Genomic DNA, 18,172 nt, shown 5'->3' with positions numbered 1-18,172 from the left:
GTTATTGCCATTTTAGTGTTGGGAAAAATTGTAATTAAAGTCAATAAGTGCATGGTCCAAGCACACACTGTGAGGAAGGAAATGAGTCAAAGTTTCCAAAAGTCTTTCAGCAATACACAAAAGGTAGGTAAAATCTCTCCATTCTCTTACACTCTCTATTCAAGGTTCATATTGTCCAAGAAATAATACCATAACAATTATTGGCCATGGTGATTATTTTCTGTTACCTTTTGTCTTCAACACAGACTGTGTTGGTGATATTGGGTTATCATGCACAGAGCTGAGCTTATAAGAGAGACAAATATATTCTGTCCCATTTTTCCAGGTTCCATTTTAAATATCATCACTTACTTTCTTAAGAATCTAAAAAACAAAAAAAATCACAAATAATCACTCCAAAGTGCTTTATAAGTAGGAGATGATAAAACAAGCCCCCGTGAAGTAAACTTTCTTCCACTTTTAAAATTATTCTGAAAGCCTTGTGCTGGTTGGTCACACCTGTAATCCTAACTACTTGGCATATTTACTCAGGAGCCAGAGATATGTGGATAACAGTGCAAGCCAATCAGGACAAAATAAATTCATGAGATAATTTTTCAAAAATTTTAATGTTAGCAAAGGGCCAGGAATGGAGATGTAGCTCATATAGTAGCTAACCAATCTAGAGAGCAGGCCTAGCAAGACTTTGACGCCCTTTTTTCAAACTGTGAGCACACCAACATACATGCAAGTGCATGAGAACACGTGCACGTGCACACACACACATTCATTCAAAATACCTTCATATCAGTGTTTCGCATTAATTTCTTTGTTAAACATATTATATGAGTAAAATAAAGGAAATAAACTCTTTCATCTCAGAACATTTTCATATGTTTTTTATTTTAAAAATACTGTACAGAGAGGTCACATTTACATGAGCAAGTAATGAGTACATTTCCTAACAAGCTTTGTTACCTCCTCCTTTATTTTCCCTCTACCGTCCTTTCCCTCCCACCTCTACAAGTACACGCCCCTCCCCACTTCCCCTGCCTAAATTTTTGTAAAGTTCAGTTTTCAACATAGTGTCTTGTGCATCTCTTTGTTACAATGGGTCAACCTGAATCCCTATTTCAGCATTTTGCTTTTTTCCTTCCCCTCCCCCAAATTACAGGAGCGTATATACAAGAGGTGGGCACACCAAATTCAAATACAGTGAAAACAGGGGTTATAGCATGGGGGAGGAACATATAAAGAAACAAAAAAAATCACATAGCCTGTTATAAGTACGTTAGAACAATAGCAAGAAAGAAAAAAAAACAGTTGTGTTCCTATTTGGGGGTTCATTTCCCTTAACAACATCTTATCTGGTCATATGTGCATAGATTTTGACCTTTTCTGCTTATCCCAGTTATATTAGTTATTAAAAATTAGGGAAACCGTGTGACCTATGTTTCTTTGGACTTGGCTTACATCACTTAATAATTTTTTTCCAAGTCTTTCCATTTTCTAACAAATTGGGTCATGCCATACTTTCTCATGGAGGCATAGAATTTCATTGGTATAAATAGCACATGTTCTTGATCTGTTTATCTGATGAAGGGCATTGGGGTTGGTCCTATATCTTAGCTATCTTAAACAATGCTGCAATAAATATAATTGTGATGGCAGTTTTAGTACCGTCTTGTTTGTGATCTTTTGGGTAAATGCTCAAAAGTGGGATTGCTGTGTCATAGGGGAGTTCTATGTGAAGTCTTTTGAGGAACCTCCATACTACTTTCCAAAGTGGATGAACAAGTTGACACTCCCACCAAGAGTGCAGTACAGTTAACTTGTGGCAACATCCCCTCCAGCATCTGTTGTTGTGAAAGTAGGTAATGGTACAGGAATTTGCCTGCAATCCTTGCACAGGGGTCATTCAAATCTTCTCTGTATAGTTCCAATGTTAGAGTAAGTGATGCTGAATGGAACATAGAACATGTTTTATATAAAAAATGTAATTGATTATCTTAAACTAGACAATTCAACAAAAAGTAAGTTTAAAAGAATTTTCATGAAATTTTAGAACCATGTACTTCTTAAATAAGCACACATTTAAGACTAAAATCAAGATTGACATGTCAAAAACAAAATAATTCCAGATATTTGTTGTTCAAGAGATGTGTAGGAGGAGGAATTAAATTATTCTATACAAGGCACCTGTCATAATGAACACTGCAGCAAGTGTTAAGTTTTGTTAAAAGTTTTAATGGTTTAAATATATTTAATTTTGGGAATTTGCTTATATATGCTAAAACAAGGACTGTTTGGCAGGTAATAAAACTTTTCGATAAAATATTTAAGATTTATGGTAACAGAACAGACATATGCTACTATGTATGTATATTTAAGAGTTTATAGGAACATTACTAATCAGAAGTTGCCAAGTCTTTATGTAAAGGAGCAGAATAAAGAGTTAAGACTTTGTTAACTACACTGTTTCTGTTAAAACTATAGGGCTTCCTTATTTTATTTTATGTTTTTTAATTTTTTTGGGTCCGGTCGTGGGGCCTGAACTATGGGCCTGGGCGCTCTCCCTCAGCTCTTCAGCTCAAGGCTAGCATTCTACCACTTGAGCCACAGCGCCACTTCCGGCTTTTTTCTTTTTGCTTATGTGGTGCTGAGGAATTGAACCCAGGGCCTCAAGCATGCAAGGCAAGCTCTCTACCACTGAACTACCTTCCCAGCCCCTGGCTTCCTTATTTTATATGTTAGCGAGGAACAAATGATGATATAAGACATATACAAATGATTAGATGAGCCATAAAGAGTAATCTTAGTGGGTAACTTTAAAGATTACTCATAACCTAAAAACCTCTTGTTGAATATCATAACCTTAGCCCATTTTAAATGTACAGGGATATGAGAAAATTGTAAAATCTAATAGGTAATACCCTTCAAATACTGAAAACACTGATTAATTATTTTAGTTTTTATTTTAATCATTAATATTTTTATTGGTTTTCCTTATTTGTAGCATTGTTTTCCTTGTAATATAATACAACTTTTTGAAAGTCGTTATTAGGAGGTACATTGAGAAGGTTACTGGGATGGCCGAACCATTTTTTATAGGGCATGTGAATTTACAAAGAGGAAAATTAAGAACAAAATATTTATTTAAAAAAAATGATTAAGTAGAGTCTGAATCAGGAGTGTTGATAAATATACACACCTAAAACCTTAGCCCTAGGCTGAAGCAGTGGTATTACAGAGTTGAAGCCACAAACGTGAGAGACTGTGTTTTGTTTTGTTTTATATTTTGATTTTTGTGGTCATGGGGCTTGAACTCTGGGTCCTAGGTGCTCTCCCTCAGCTCCAAGCTAGCGCTAACACTTGAGCCACAACACACTTCCATCTTTTTCGGCTTATGTCATGCTGAGGAATCAAACCCAGTGCATGCAAGGCAGGCACTCTACCACTGAGCCACCTTCCCAACACCTGAGAGACTGTGTTTTAAAAAATCATCTAAACAATAATTGCTTTCTTCTTTGGGATATATAATGAAATATATTAATATCTTTTTATGTCTTTGTGAATTGTCATACTACTAACTTCATCCACTTTATCCTTTTCAAAGTGATGAAATATTTCTGAGAATTTGCTTCTGTGAAGATTGTTTTTGCATTTATAATTTCTCCTGAATCATTTTTATTTTTATCAAAATAACTTTATATTTCATGTTAATGGGTTAACATACATCAAATACCTCCAAATGTACATGTAGAGTCTAAAGATAGCAGTATGAATATTCTCATACAGCTCTTGTTTATCTGTTATGCACTTTCAGTATTGTGATATTTCTCTTTCTCTTTCACTCTCTCATTTCCTCTCTTTATCTTTCATGCTCCATGTCTGGTACTTAGAATTTCTGCTGGTCTACTATTATCCTTCAGAATCCACTGGTGTTGTGGAAAAATGATAGCGACCATCAGTTACCCTTGCATTCTTTAAGAGTTATAATAGTGACGTGATGTTATTCTTTCCTATTCTAAATGGCAAAACAACAGATCTAGGAATTCCTTTTCACTTTTACTACTATTACAAATTTTATCTCATAAGAATCATTGAGACGTTAGGATACTTTTAACCTCTGACCTAAAAGTTCTCTTTCTTTTACAAACCAATTTTTCTTCTATTATCAGTGAATACATATAATGAAAACAATGCTAACCTATGCAAAGTAGACCGAAGGTATTCAGGGATGAAAAACAAGGTTAATGGGGGAAGTGAGTACAAAAGATGTCTATCATACAACAAATACCCTCAGAGCAGTTTATCATGTACACATTGTGAGAGTGGCAATATGCTGGGAACTATAGATTGAATCACTGAACAACTGATATATATATATATATATATATATATATATATGCACATATATTTATATATGTATATTTATTTGTATATGAATATATGGGTGTATATGCCCGTCTATATGTAGACATGCATGTTACTATACACAAAAATACACACATACTTATACACATGTATACATGCACACATAGAGAAGGACACATAGCTACAGACAACACAAGTTTCACTAGTTGTTGAATATGCCTTAGACAGAATGCTTGGAACCAAATATCTTTTAAAACCAAATATCTCTTAAAATGGTTTTGACAGATTCGATTTGCAAAATGCAGTACAAGTGATAGCAACTCACTCAGAAATCTCAGTAAGAAAACCTCATATGGCATCTCCCTGCTCCCCAGGGAATGTTGTTCTTGTAAACACGCTCAATAAACAAAGTAGCAAGAAAATACCCCGGTACAGAATAAAGTTATAAGGCTTTAAATGACATTCTTCCTTGAGCTCTTTTCCAACAGCCAGCATCAATTCCTAAGCAGAAGTGTGAGTTCTGAAAAGATGGGAGCTCAGCTCAACATTTCACCAACCCATTTGAAAAGTCTTATGTGAGGAATACTTACTGAGGTCTTGCTGATTTCCTAGCTAAGAAAATAAGAAAAAAAGAAAGTATTTTAATGCATTAAAATTTGAGAATAATTTGTAACCTGTCAATAAATGTGTAGAACACAATTATAACAAAATGAAAAAAAGTGATGTGCATATTATTTATGTGCTCTTGGACTTGGCGAGTGATTTTAGGTGTATCTATACAAGTAGAATCAGCATAAATCAAGCCAGCAATTCTTCATTTAAGATACAAGGAATGGATACAGGTTGACCCATTGTAACAATGAGATGTACAAGACACTCTATCAGATGCGGGGGGGGGGTGTAGAGAAGGGTTGGGGGGGGTGGAAGGAAGGGACGGTATGGGAATAAACAAGGAGAGGATAAAAATGCTCAGTAAGAAATGTACTCATTACCTTATTTATGTAACTGTAAACCCTGTGCACAGGACATTTACAATAAAAATATGTATTAGAAATATACAAGGAAAATTTCTGTACATATAGGAAGTTGTATTTGTCACACAATATCAGTAAGGTATTGGTTTTAGGACCACAGGCATATTAAAATTTTTCATGCTCAAATTCTGTACATGAACACAGTATATTATTTACATTTGAATCTGCCCTCAACCTAGTGCAGTGTAATTGCTATGAAAATTTTTACTACATTCTATGTTTGTAATGAAAAATAAAATCATATCCATTCATACAATTTTTTCAGATAATATTTTATTGTGAAAATATAGTAAACAGTGGGCCCAATTACATGTGCAAGGAAATGAGTATATTTCTCATCAAGCTTTTTTGCCTCCTCCTTTGTTTCCCCTTCCCATCCCTTCCCGTCCCCCCACTCCCCCCCTTTAATCTCCCCCCCAGCCAAAGTTGTAAAGTTGGTTTTTCGACATAAATCTTGTACATCTCATTGCTGCAATGGGTCCTCATTTGATTTTTCCCTTCCCCTTCACAAATTATACCAACATAAAATACAGTGAAAGTAGGGGTTATACCTTGTGGAAGGGACATACAAAGCAAGAAAGAAATCATCTTATAAATTTGTTAGAAACAATCATAAGAAAGAAAAACATTTGAATCCTTACTTTCGGGTACATTTCGCCAAACATCAACTTATCTGAACGTTTCCGCTTGTCTCAGACATATACTAGGGATTGCAAGTAAGGGAAACCAAGGGAACTATGTTTCTTTGGGCTCGGATTACTTCACCTAATATACTTTTTCCAATTCTTTCTGTTTCCTAACAAATGTGGCAATGTCATTATTTCTGATGGAAGCATAGAATTCCATTGGGTATATAGACCACATTTTCTTGATCCATTCATCTACTGAGGGGCCTCTTGTTTGATTCAATATCTTAGCTATGGTAAATAATGCTGCAATAAACATAGTTATGATGGTAGCTTTAGTATGGTTTTGTTTGTGATCTCTTGGGTAAATGCTCAAAAGTCTGATGGCTAGGTCATTGGAGAGCTCTATGTAAAGTCTTTGAGAAACCTCCATACTAATTTCCAAAGTGGCTGAACAAGTTTACACTCCCACCAACAATGCAGTAAGGTTCCCTTCTGTCCTCATCCCTTCCAGCATCTGTTGTTATTAGAGATCTTGATTATAGCCATTGTATCTGGGGTGAGGAGGTATCACGATGTGGTTTTGATTTGCATTTCTTTTCTGGGTAAGGATGTTGAGCGTTTCTTCATGTGTTTACTGGACATCCTTCTTTCCTATTCACAAAAGATTCCCTTTAAGTTTTTAGTCCATTGATTTATGGGGAAGTTGTTTCTTTGAGGATTTGTTGTTGGGGGATTTAATATTTTTGAGATCCAGGTATACATTAGATATGAGGCCCTTGTTCTTTGTATGGCTAGTGAAGATCTCCCAATCCCTAGACCTTCTACTGATCGTGCTAGCTATGTGTTTGACATGCAGAAGTTATGCAATTTAATGCAATCCCATTTGTCCATCCTTTTTTTTTTTGTTTTGTTTTTGTCTTTCTGGGTCTCTTTAAAGAAAATATTGGTCTGTGCAAAGGAGACCTAGGGTTCTCTTACTCCATCCTTTAAAGTTTTCAGAGTGTCTGCTTTGACTCTGAGGTATTTGGTCAATTTGGAGATGATTCTGGTGCAGGGTGATATATAAGGATATAGATTTTGTTTTCTACAAGTAATTTACCAATTTTGCAAGCACCATTTACTAAAGAGGCTGTCTTTCTTCCATTATACTTTTTGGCTTCTTCATTGAAGATTACAGTGTTCTAGGTCGGTGGATTCATTGCTGGGTTTTCAATTCTATTCCATTGGTCCTGAGGTCTGTTCTTGTGCCCGTAACAAGCTGTTTTGAATATTATAGCTTTGTAGTACAGTTTAAAAGTTGGTATTGATATTCTTCCAGCACTATTCTTTTTGTTAAGGATTGTTTTTGCTATTTGGGTCTTTTAATTGTTCCGTATGAATTTTTGCATTGCGTCTTCTATTTCCTTGAAGCATCCGGTAGGAATATCGATAGGTATTGCATTGAATTAGTAGATAGCCTTGGGAAGTATTGCCACTTTCACGATGTTTATCCTTCCAATCCAGGAACATGGGAGATTTTTCCACTATCGAATTTATGTTTTGATTTCCTTTTTCAAGTTTATAAAGTTTTCATCACAGAGATCCTTAGCTTCTTTGTTTAAGTTACTTCCTAGGTATTTTATTGTTGTGGAGCTATTACAAATGGAGTTGCTTTCCTGATTTCAGCCACACTTTTCTCATTGTTGGAATAGAGAAAAGCCACTGATTTTTTCAGGGTTAATTTTATACCATGTTACATTGCCAAAGTTTGGAATCAGCTTGAAATACTTGGGTGTGGAGACTGTGGTATTCATTAAACACAAGCTAATGTCATCTGCAAAGAGGAAGAGTTTTATTTCATCTTTCCCTACTTGGATCATTTTTATATTTGCCTCTTTTCTTGTTGCTGTAGCTAGTCATTCTAATACTAAATTGAAGAGAAGTGTAGAGAGTGGACATCCTTGTCTTGTTCCTGAGTTAAGAGGAAATGGCTTTAGTTTTTCACCATTAAATTTTATGCTGGCTGTAGGTTTTTGTCATATACAGCTTTTATTGCATTGAGGAATGTTCCCTGGAATCCTAATTTTTCCAGAACCCTCATCACAAAGGGTTATTGAACCTTGTCAAATGCTTTTTCTGCAACTATTGAGATAACCATGTGGATCTTATCCTTGCTGTTTGTGATGTGATGAATTATACCAGATTATTTGGTTATATTGAACCAACTTTGCATGCCTGAAATGAATCCTGTTTGATCCTGGTGTATGATACTTGGGATGAATTGTTCAAGTCAATTGGCCAAAATTTTGTTGAGAAGTTTTGCATCAATACTCATCCAAGAAAGAGAACAAAGAAATGGGTCTATAGTTCTCTTTCTTTGATGAGTACCTGCCTGGTTTGGGGATGAGGGTTATGATGGCTTCATAGAATGAGTTCGGTAATGAACTTTCTCCTTCAATTTCATTGAAGAGTTGAAGGAGTATTGGTGTGAGCTCTGATATGAAGGCCTTGTAGAATTCCGCTGTAAATCCACCTGGTCCTGAGTTTTTCTGAGATGGGAGGTCTCTTATTACTGTGTCTATTTCAATGCTTGATATGGGCCTGTTAAGCTGGTTTAACTCATCTTGGTTTACTTTCAGCATTACAATATTTGCTAGGAAAATGTCCATTTCTGCCAGGTTTTCTAACTTACTAGTATAAAGGTTTGATAAATATTCCGTTATAATGTTCTGAAGCTTGGTTGTTTCTGTGGTGATGTTTCCATTCTCATCTCTGAGTTTATTTATTTGAGTGTATTCTCTTCTTTTTCTCATAAGATTTGCTAAGGGTCTGTCAAATTTGTTAATATATCAAAGTACCAATTCTTTATCTTTTTGATTCTTTATGTTTTCATATTTGGATTCTAAATTGTTTAATTCTGATGTAATTTTAATGATTTCTTTCCGTCTACTGTATTGGAGTTTATATTGCTCCTCTTTTTCAAGGTGGTTCAAATGTTGTTGGTTTCAGATCTCTCCAATTTGTTGATGTAGGAACTCAGAGCTATAAACTTGCCTCTGAGTACTGCCTTTGCTGTGTCCCAGAGGAGCTGGTAATTTGTGTGTTCATTTTTGTTGAATATCATGAACATTTTAATTACCTTTCTCATCTCTTCCATGACACACTGATGATTCAACAGTGTGTTGTTCAGCCTCCATGTGTTACATGACTCTCTTTGGTGGCTTTTGGTGTGGAATTCTAATTTTATTCCCTTGTATTCTAAAAGAATGCAAGGTATTACTTCAATATTTGTGAATTTAGACAAGTTTGATTTGTTACCTAAAATGTGGAATATTTTGGAAAATGTTCCATGTGCTGCTGAGAAAAACATGTATTCTGATGCTGCTGGTTGAAATACTCAGTAGATGTCAGATAAAGCTAGTTGATCTATGCAGTTGTTTAGATGTGCAGTTTCTCTATTGATTTTTTGAAGAGTTGCTCTATCTAGTAGTGATAGTAGTGTGTTAAATCCCCCAACATTTAATGTCTTTTTATCTATGTGATCTTTGAGAGAAAGTAGTGTTTCTTGCATAAATTTGTGTTTTCCATTGTTTGGTGAATAGATATTCAGAATTGTAATATCCTCCTGAAGGAGAGATCCCTTAATTAGTATATAATAAACTTTTTTTATCTCTTGTGACTAATTTTAATTTGCAGTCAATTTTTTCAGATATTAGGATTGTAACTCCCGCCTCTTTATGGGGGCCATATGCTTGGTAGATTTTTTGTTTGTTTGGTTTGGTTTTGTTTTATTATGAAAATATCATACAGAGGGTTGACAATTACATGAGCAAGATAGTGAGTAAGTTTCTTATCAAGCATTGTTGCATCATCTTTTGTTTCCCCATAACATCCCTTCCCATTTCCACACCCCCACCCCTACAGGCTCCTACCACCACATCCCCACCCGTCCATCCCCCAACCCACTGAAATTGCAAAGTACATTTTTAAATATAACTTCTTGTTCATCTTATAATTGTAATGGGTCCACCTGTAAGCCTATTTAAACAGTTGTATTTTTTTCCATTTCCTTCCACAAAATATATCAACACCAAATACAGTGAAAGCAGGGCTTATACTCTGGGGGATATACATACAAAGCAACAAAGAAATCATCTTATAAACATCTTAGAACCAATCACAGGAAATTTAAAAAATTGAATCCTTAACATGCGGTTCATTTAACTTAACATCAAGTTGTCTGACAGTTTTTGTTTGTCTCACACATATACTAGTTATTGCAAATAAGGGAAACCATAGGATCTATATTTCTTTGGGACTGGCTTACTTCATTTAATATAATTTTTCCAAGTCATTCCATTTCCTAACAAATGAGTCAATGCCATTCTTTCTGATGGAGGCATAGAATTCCATTGTGTATGTATACCACATTTTCTTGATCCATTCATCTAATGAGGAGCAACGGGGTTGGTTCCATATGTTAGCTATGGTAAATAATGCTTCAATAAACATAGTTGTGCTGGTAGTTTTAGTATGGTCTTGTTTGTGATCATATGGTTAAATGCCCAAAAGTGGGATTGCTGGGTCACACGGGAGCTCTATGTGGAGTCTTTTGAGTAATATCCATAGCATTTTCCAAAGTACATGAACATGTTTACACTCCCACAAACATTGCAGTAATTTTCCATTCTGTTCAAATCCCCTCCAGCATCTTCAAAACTTTGGCAAAATAACAGAATATAAAATTAACCCTCAAAAATCAATGGTTTTTCTGTATGCCAACAATGAGAAAAGTGTGGCTGAAATCAGGAAAGCAACTCCATTTGTAATAACCCCACAAAAAACCAAATGCCTAGGAATTAATGTAATGAAAGAAGTGAAGGGCCTCTATGATGAAAACTTTAAAAATCTGAAAAAGGAAATGAAAACGGATGTTAGAAAGTGGGAAAACCTCCCATGCTCTTTGAATGGATAGATCAACATCCTGAAATTGGCAATACTCCCCAAGGCTATCTACAAATTCAATGCGATACCTATGAATATTCCAATCTCATTCTTCAAGAAAATAGTAGAGGAAATCCAAAAATACATATGGAACAATTAAAGACCCCAAATAGCAAAAACAATCTTTAACAGAAAGATTAGTGCTGGAGAAATATCAATACCAAATTATAAACCCTCCTACAAAGTTATAGTAATCAAAACAGCTTGGTACTGGCCCAAGAACAGACCTCAGGACCAATGGAATAGAATTGAAAACCCAGAAATGAACCCACAGACCTATAGCCATCTAATCTTAGATAAGGGAGCTCAAAATGTAGTATGGCAGAAAGACAGCCTCTTCAGTAAATGATGTAGCAAAATTGGTTAATCACTTGTAAAAAACTAAAGCTAGATCCTTATATATCACCCTGCACCAGAATCAACTCCAAATGGATCAAAGACCTCGGAGTCAAGCAGATACTCTTAAAATATTACAGGATGGAATAGGAGAAACCCTAGGTCTCCTTGGCACAGGTTGAAATTTTCTCAATAGAGCCCCAGAAACACAACAAATCAATGAAAGGTTGGACAAAGTGGATTGCATGAAATTGCAGAGCTTCTTCTCGTCAAAGGATATAGCTAGCAAGATCAATAGAAAACCCATGGATTGAGAGAAGATATATACTATCCATACAATGAACAAGAGTCTCATATCTAAAATATACCTGGAACTCAAAAAATTAAATCCCCAACAAATCCTCAAAGAAACAACTGTAGGATAAATAAATGGGCGAAAGACTTAAAGAGAAACTTCTCTGAAGAGGAAAGAAGGACGGCCAGTAGACACATGAAGGAATGCTAAACCTCCCTAGCCATAAAAGAAATGCAAATCAAAACAACATTGTGATACCACCTCACCACAATGAGAATGCTTGGTACATTTTGTTCTAGTCTTTCACTTTCAAAATATATTTGTTTTTATGGGCATGGTGTGACTCCTGAAGGTAGCATATAGAATAATCTTGCTTTGTAATCCAATTAGATAATCTATGTGGCTTAATTGGAGAGTTAAGCCCATTAATGTTGAAAGATATGACTGAGAGGTTTTTATGAGTTCCTGTCATGTTATCCAACTTCTTGGGCGCTGAGGCAACTGTGTTCTTCTTATGGTTCTTGGATTCTCACTTTTTGTGCGGTTTCTTTGCTCTTATTGTGGTCTTGTTGGTTTTCTATGTGAGGAAATCTTTAAGTATCTTTTGTAAGGTTGGCTTGTTGGAGATATATTATTTCAGCTTTTATTTGCTATGGAAAATTATTATTTGACCTTCGGTTATGAAGGAGAGTATAGCTGGGTACAGTATCTTGGTTGATAGTTGTTTGTCTTTAGGACATGGTATACATCATTCCAGGCTCTTCTTGCTTCAATTGTCTCTGCTGACAAATCAGAGATTATTCTAATTGGTTTCCATTTATAAGTGGTTTATCTTTTCTCCTTGACAGCTTTAAGGATCTTTTCCTTGGTCTGAATTGATCCTCTGAGGATTTTAATGTCATGGTGGCATGTACTGTTATGGTCTGGTCTATTTGGGGTTCTAAAATCTTCTTGTATCTGAATAGGCCTACCTTTTTGCATGTTTGGAAATTCTCTGCTAACATCCTGTTAAATGAATTTCCTAAACCATTAACTTCTGTCCCTATGGGCTCCTCTATACCTATTATCCTCAGATTAGGACTTTTGATGGTGTCTTCCAAATGTTGAATAGATCTTTTATAATACTTGGATTTGTCTTGCATAGTTGTATGTTCTTTCACTATAATATCTAGGCTATCTTCAATCCCCTTGATTGTATCTTCTACATGATCAAATCTACTGTCAAGACTTTCTACTTTGGTTTTTATTTCTTTTCCTTCTAATTGGTCAGCTTTGATGGCTTCAAATTCATTGTTGGAACTTTGTTTTAATCTTGTATAAACTTTTTACTTCCTTAATTTGGTGTTCAGAGTTTATTCTCAAATCACTTAGTTGATTGGCTATGTTTCCTTGGATTCCCATTCCTTCTGTAGGGCTCCATTCAGCATTCCATTTGTGATCTCCATGAATTCCTTCAGCTGTCTGTTTGTGGATTCCATGAATGCTTCTATTGATCTTTGTCTAGTGTCATCCCACACTCACAATGCCTCTATTAGTCTTTGATTAGCTTCCTCATCTTCACACAATTCCTGTAGTTCTCTTTGACTGTTCTCAGCCTCCTCATGAAATTCCTGTCTTTCTCTTTGACTGTTCTCAGCCTGTTCACACAATTCCTTAATTTCTCTTTGACTGTTCTAAACCTGTTCGCTCAAGTCCTGTATCAATCTTTGAGTAGCTTAATCACGTTCACGAGATTCCTGTATTATCCTTTGCTTTGCCTCCTCTCTCTCCTTATTATGTTCACACTGAGTCCTTTGCAGATTTTAAATCTTTTCATTCACCATGTTCACCAGTAGTATTTGTAGATCTTTTTAGGAACTCTCCTCTGGATTATTCATGAATTGTTCTGTTACCAGATGTCATGAGTGGGACTTGAGATACCCAGACCTGCCATTTTTCTTGTGTTTTGCTGGCTTGTTCTGCCCATTTTGTATGAAAATAACACCAATTTTGTGCTAGAACACTGTTTTAAGGCAAGCATCAACCAAAGTACTGTAGTTGCACCATCAAAATGGCTGGAGATACAATGTAGTTAATCAGATACGATCTATTCAACATCAAACAACTATGGATTTATGGGCTAAAAATAGCAAATATAAATTTGGCAAACCAGAAATTTTTAGATTTAAGGAGAAATGTGTTGAAAAATAGGATTAGAGGGATGTAGAGAGGTAAAAAAAAGAGTGAATTTAACCAAATCCTAATCGCAGAGAGGGAAATGGATTGGACAGAATGATAGGAGAGTGAGTAAAACAAACAAACAAAAAACCGGAAAAAAATGGAAAAACAAAAATTTAAATTTAAAAATGAAACACGTAAAAATTATATAAGTTTAAAGAAGTGATGTTGAGAGAAGAAAAGGATAGGATGAGAAGAGGGGAGAGATAGAAAGAGGTATGAAAAACTAAAAAATAAAATTTCCTAAAATTAGTTACTTGAAAATTATATAGGTATAAAGATATAATCCTGCTAATGAAGAACTTACGCCTGAGGTTGTCAATTGAGTGATAAACTTCTGGATTAAGTATGTACACAATGGGGCATAAGGTCTAATAATCAATGGCAGGTATATATCTGGGGCTGAGCAGAACAGCAATTAAGTCATGTAAAAAAGGAAAAAAATAGAAAAAAAATGAAAAGAATTAAAAAAGGACTAAAAGGTCAAAAAATAAAAAACATACACACACACACAACTAAAAATTTATGAGAGAAAAAAATAGATTAATAGAAAAAGTATTTTTCAAAAAAATTAAAAATGGTAAAAAAAGAGTTCTTTGATTTCTTTTTGGTGGGGGAGGGTGAGAATCGGAAAATCCTGTATCTCCACTGTGTCCCTAACCAGTCTCTTGGTGGAGTCTCTGGTCTGCTTGTGGTGGTTGTTTTTCCACTGGCTTGATTGGTTTCTTAAGTTAGTTTGTTTGAGCAGGCAGAAAAATGCTCTGCATTACCCAGGATTTTGTGATCTGCCTCCCAGGCTAGTTCAGTGTGAGGGCAATCTACTTTGAGTATCACAAAAGAGGGAGATGGCTGTTTCCTCTAGTTTGGAGATGCTGTGATGAGGCTAGGTTCTGGGTAGGGTTGAGGCCTTTCCTGAAGGGTTAGCTCCTGAGACATTCACAGAGGTCAGCCTAGAGACATTCTTAGGTTTTTTGTTTATAAAATTTCAATTGATTGTCTAGGCTGCTGTAGGGAGGGGCAGCCTCTGACTCTGTTTACCCAATGTAAAAAGTCACTCCTCTGGAGGCTGAGCAATCTCTGTTTGGGATGTGTGACTTTGCCCTGGGTGGAGTTGAGCCTGGCAGGTCAGGTCAGGTTCCTGTGAGCAGTTAAATGACTCTTTTATTTTCGACCAAGGCTTGAGTTGGAGGTAGTTGCTCAGTGGGGCTTTGTCAGGATCAAAGATGGAGATCTCTGGTAATGGGGGAGGGGTGGCCTTCTCTCCTTTGCTCATTGAGGAGTAAGGATGTCAGGGTTCTACTCACACCACAGTCTTGGATCCTGGGCCGTCTCTGTTCAGTGATCTGCAGGATGAAGATATCTGATCCTTGTCAGTTATAGCTGGTGTTGAGCAGAATCTGCTCTCCTGCTGCTTCTGGCGTCTTTGTCCTGGACTCTCTCAGGTTTTATTTTTGTTTTGTTTTGTTTTTAAATTGTGAAAATACCATACAGAGAGGTTACAGTTACATGGGCAAGGTAATGTGTGCATTTCTTATCAAGCGTTGTTGCGTGCTCCTTTGTTTCACCTTCCCATCCCTTCCCATCTACCCCCACCTCCCAGCCAAAGTTGTAAAGTTCATTTTTCGATGTAACACCTTGTATATTTCATTGTTGCAATGAGTCTACCTGTATCCCTATTTAAACAAGTTGTTTTTTTCCCTTCCCCTCCACAAATTATACCAACATAAACTACAATGAAAGCAGGGGTTATGCCGTGGGGGAGGGACATACAAAGAACAAAGAAATCATCTTATAAATATGTTAGAAATAATACCAAGGGGGGAAAAACATTTGAATACTTATCTTGACATTCTTATCTCCAATAAACCACCAGAAACTGGAAGTAGACCTATGTCTCAAGCAGTAGAGCTCTCGCCTTGAGCTGAAGAGCACAGGGATAGCACTTAAGCCCAGAGTTCAAGCCACATGACTTACCAAAAAAATATGTCTACATATATATATATATATATATGTGTGTGTATATATATATATATATATGATGAAATGAATTACATTTAAAATTAAATAAATATTTAAGATACACATTTAAATCATAACTAAATATATGATACTTTTATATTATATACATATATTTAAATATATAAAATCATATTGTAACTGTATGTTTATAAATATATTTGTAATTTATTTCCAAATAGTACATCTGAAGATTTTGGGGAAAATGTAGAGTTTCTAAAGACTTACTACTGACCAATCATATTTTTCACTAATAAAAAATGTCTAGAGTACTAAGACAATGATTATGAAACAGAGTAGCTTTTTATTCCTTATGATTTTGGATTAGAAACATCTACTTTGTTGGTATGAAACCTAAAAAATATGATCTTGAAATCACACTCAACAAACTGGACTTATACATTAATTTATCAACTTACAGGTCGTAAACTTTTATTTGAATCCTGTTTCTCACAGTGTCCATTTCCCTAGAGTCAGCTACAGGTACAAACATGCATGCATTTTCATGCTCACATACACCCCCATACTCATATAACATACTAAATGTAAAACTGTAATAAAAAATAATATTGATACTGAAAAAGAACTCCTTTGCAAATGTAATTAAATTTTACTTTTTGAATATAATGCATTACTGAAATACTAATGAAAGAGCAGCTGAGAGGATGTTTCAAATACTAGAGTGCCTGCCTAAAGAGCATGTTTCTCAGTCCAAACATCATTATTTCCATCCTTCCTTCTCCCACATAAAAAACATAAGTAGTTACAGACTCAACCTACATGTTCTTTAATCACTGATTGACTAAAGAAATTATAATATATATGCATATATGCACAATGATATATTATTTAGTCACACATAATAATGAAATAATTTCATCGTCAAGAAAATAGTTAGAACTGGAAACCTTCATATTAAAGCAATATGCCATAGTGTGAAAAACAAATACTAGATTTCTCATATGCAGACTCTAGACTCAGAAAATAAAATGAATGACTCAGGTGTAAAAGTTGGAAAGTATTAAATTTGGAAAAAAGTAAGAGAGGAGATTAAGAGAAATATTGTGGAGTAAATATATTCAAATATTTTATGTTAGTATGATGACAGAATAAAACGTGAGTATAAAAATAGGATAATGAAATTAATAAAAGGAATATAATTTACCAAGCTACTTTATATGGACAGATGTATATAACACAATAAAATACTTTGTGAAATTAATATTTGTTAATAAACAAAAATTCATTGAAGATGTTATAGATTCCTATGTTAATTTCCATTTTTTGCTCAGTTGTTTCCTTGATCAAATAGAAGGAGATATTGGTTTTGCTCATTTAGAAAGACAATCTTGTCCAATTAGCATTAAAGTTATCTACTTCATTACTGTCAATGTGAAACTGTACAATCAAATTAATAATTATATTAGAATATTTCCAATGCACTCTTCAAAATATTATACTTATAGGTATATACTTTTTGCAATTTATTGAATATGTTTTCCTTACTTAATTACTATATACCATTTTCTGAATGTAGTTTGGTATATGCAACCAAGACATATTATAGCTGACCAGGAAAACAATTATTCAAAGAGTTCTATCAAAAATGCTTATAACGAAAAAAAGGAGGTAAATACAATGTATATTTGAAGACAATACTTGGTTAGTCTTCTTCTCACATTCCCCATTCCCTTCTTGAGAATAATATACATTGTAGGGAAATATTTAGAATGTTTTGGAGAAATATCTTGACTTTAAACTAATGAGTTACCTTATGAGGCATATTGTTTACTTTATGTCAAGAAAAGCTAAATTCTTACCTTATCATTTTCTTAGGTTTTATACTCAAGTTTAATCTCTGTTGGATGACAGGAAAAGATATAAACATTTTTTAACTGTGGCTAAATTTAGGTTGAGGAATCTAGGTACACCTGTACTCCTGCAGGTAGGCCTCATCATCATGAGACCATGAAATCAAAATGTTAACCACTGCTTCATGAAATCTTGCTTATAAGATTTTGTGTATTATAAACAGTGGTTATTAGCATTTGTTTTGTAATCAGCATCATTTCATGAGTTAGTAAATGAAGTGAGACATTATACTCAAAACAAAATTTAAGGAGGCATCCAAAATTAATTACCAAAATATACATCATTTAACACAATGTTTTTAAGATGCGAGCTAAAGTAAATAATTTAAGAAAAAAATCAACATGTAAAAGAAATACAGAATACAGAGTATGACGGATTTTTCTTTTACCTCAGTTGCAATATGGCTTGCATGATGACTTTTCTGGTAATATGTT

At 34.8% G+C, this 18,172-nt stretch overlaps 1 non-coding gene across 1 annotated transcript; it reads right to left on the bottom strand.

Moving 5' to 3' along the window:
- Nucleotides 1-1,845: 1,845 nt before the first annotated feature.
- On the bottom strand, nt 1,846-1,952 carry LOC138806887 (U6 spliceosomal RNA). Its single transcript, XR_011365996.1, has one exon. It is a non-coding gene; the product is annotated as a U6 spliceosomal RNA (small nuclear RNA).
- Between the last annotated feature and the right edge of the window lie 16,220 nt (nt 1,953-18,172).

The sequence above is a fragment of the Dipodomys merriami genome, unplaced genomic scaffold (genome assembly GCF_024711535.1).
Source record: "Dipodomys merriami isolate MVZ:Mamm:240054 unplaced genomic scaffold, mDipMer1.0.p SCAF_100, whole genome shotgun sequence".
In the NCBI taxonomy this organism is placed as follows: domain Eukaryota; kingdom Metazoa; phylum Chordata; class Mammalia; order Rodentia; family Heteromyidae; genus Dipodomys; species Dipodomys merriami.
This window is presented reverse-complemented; position numbering and strand designations above follow the sequence as displayed.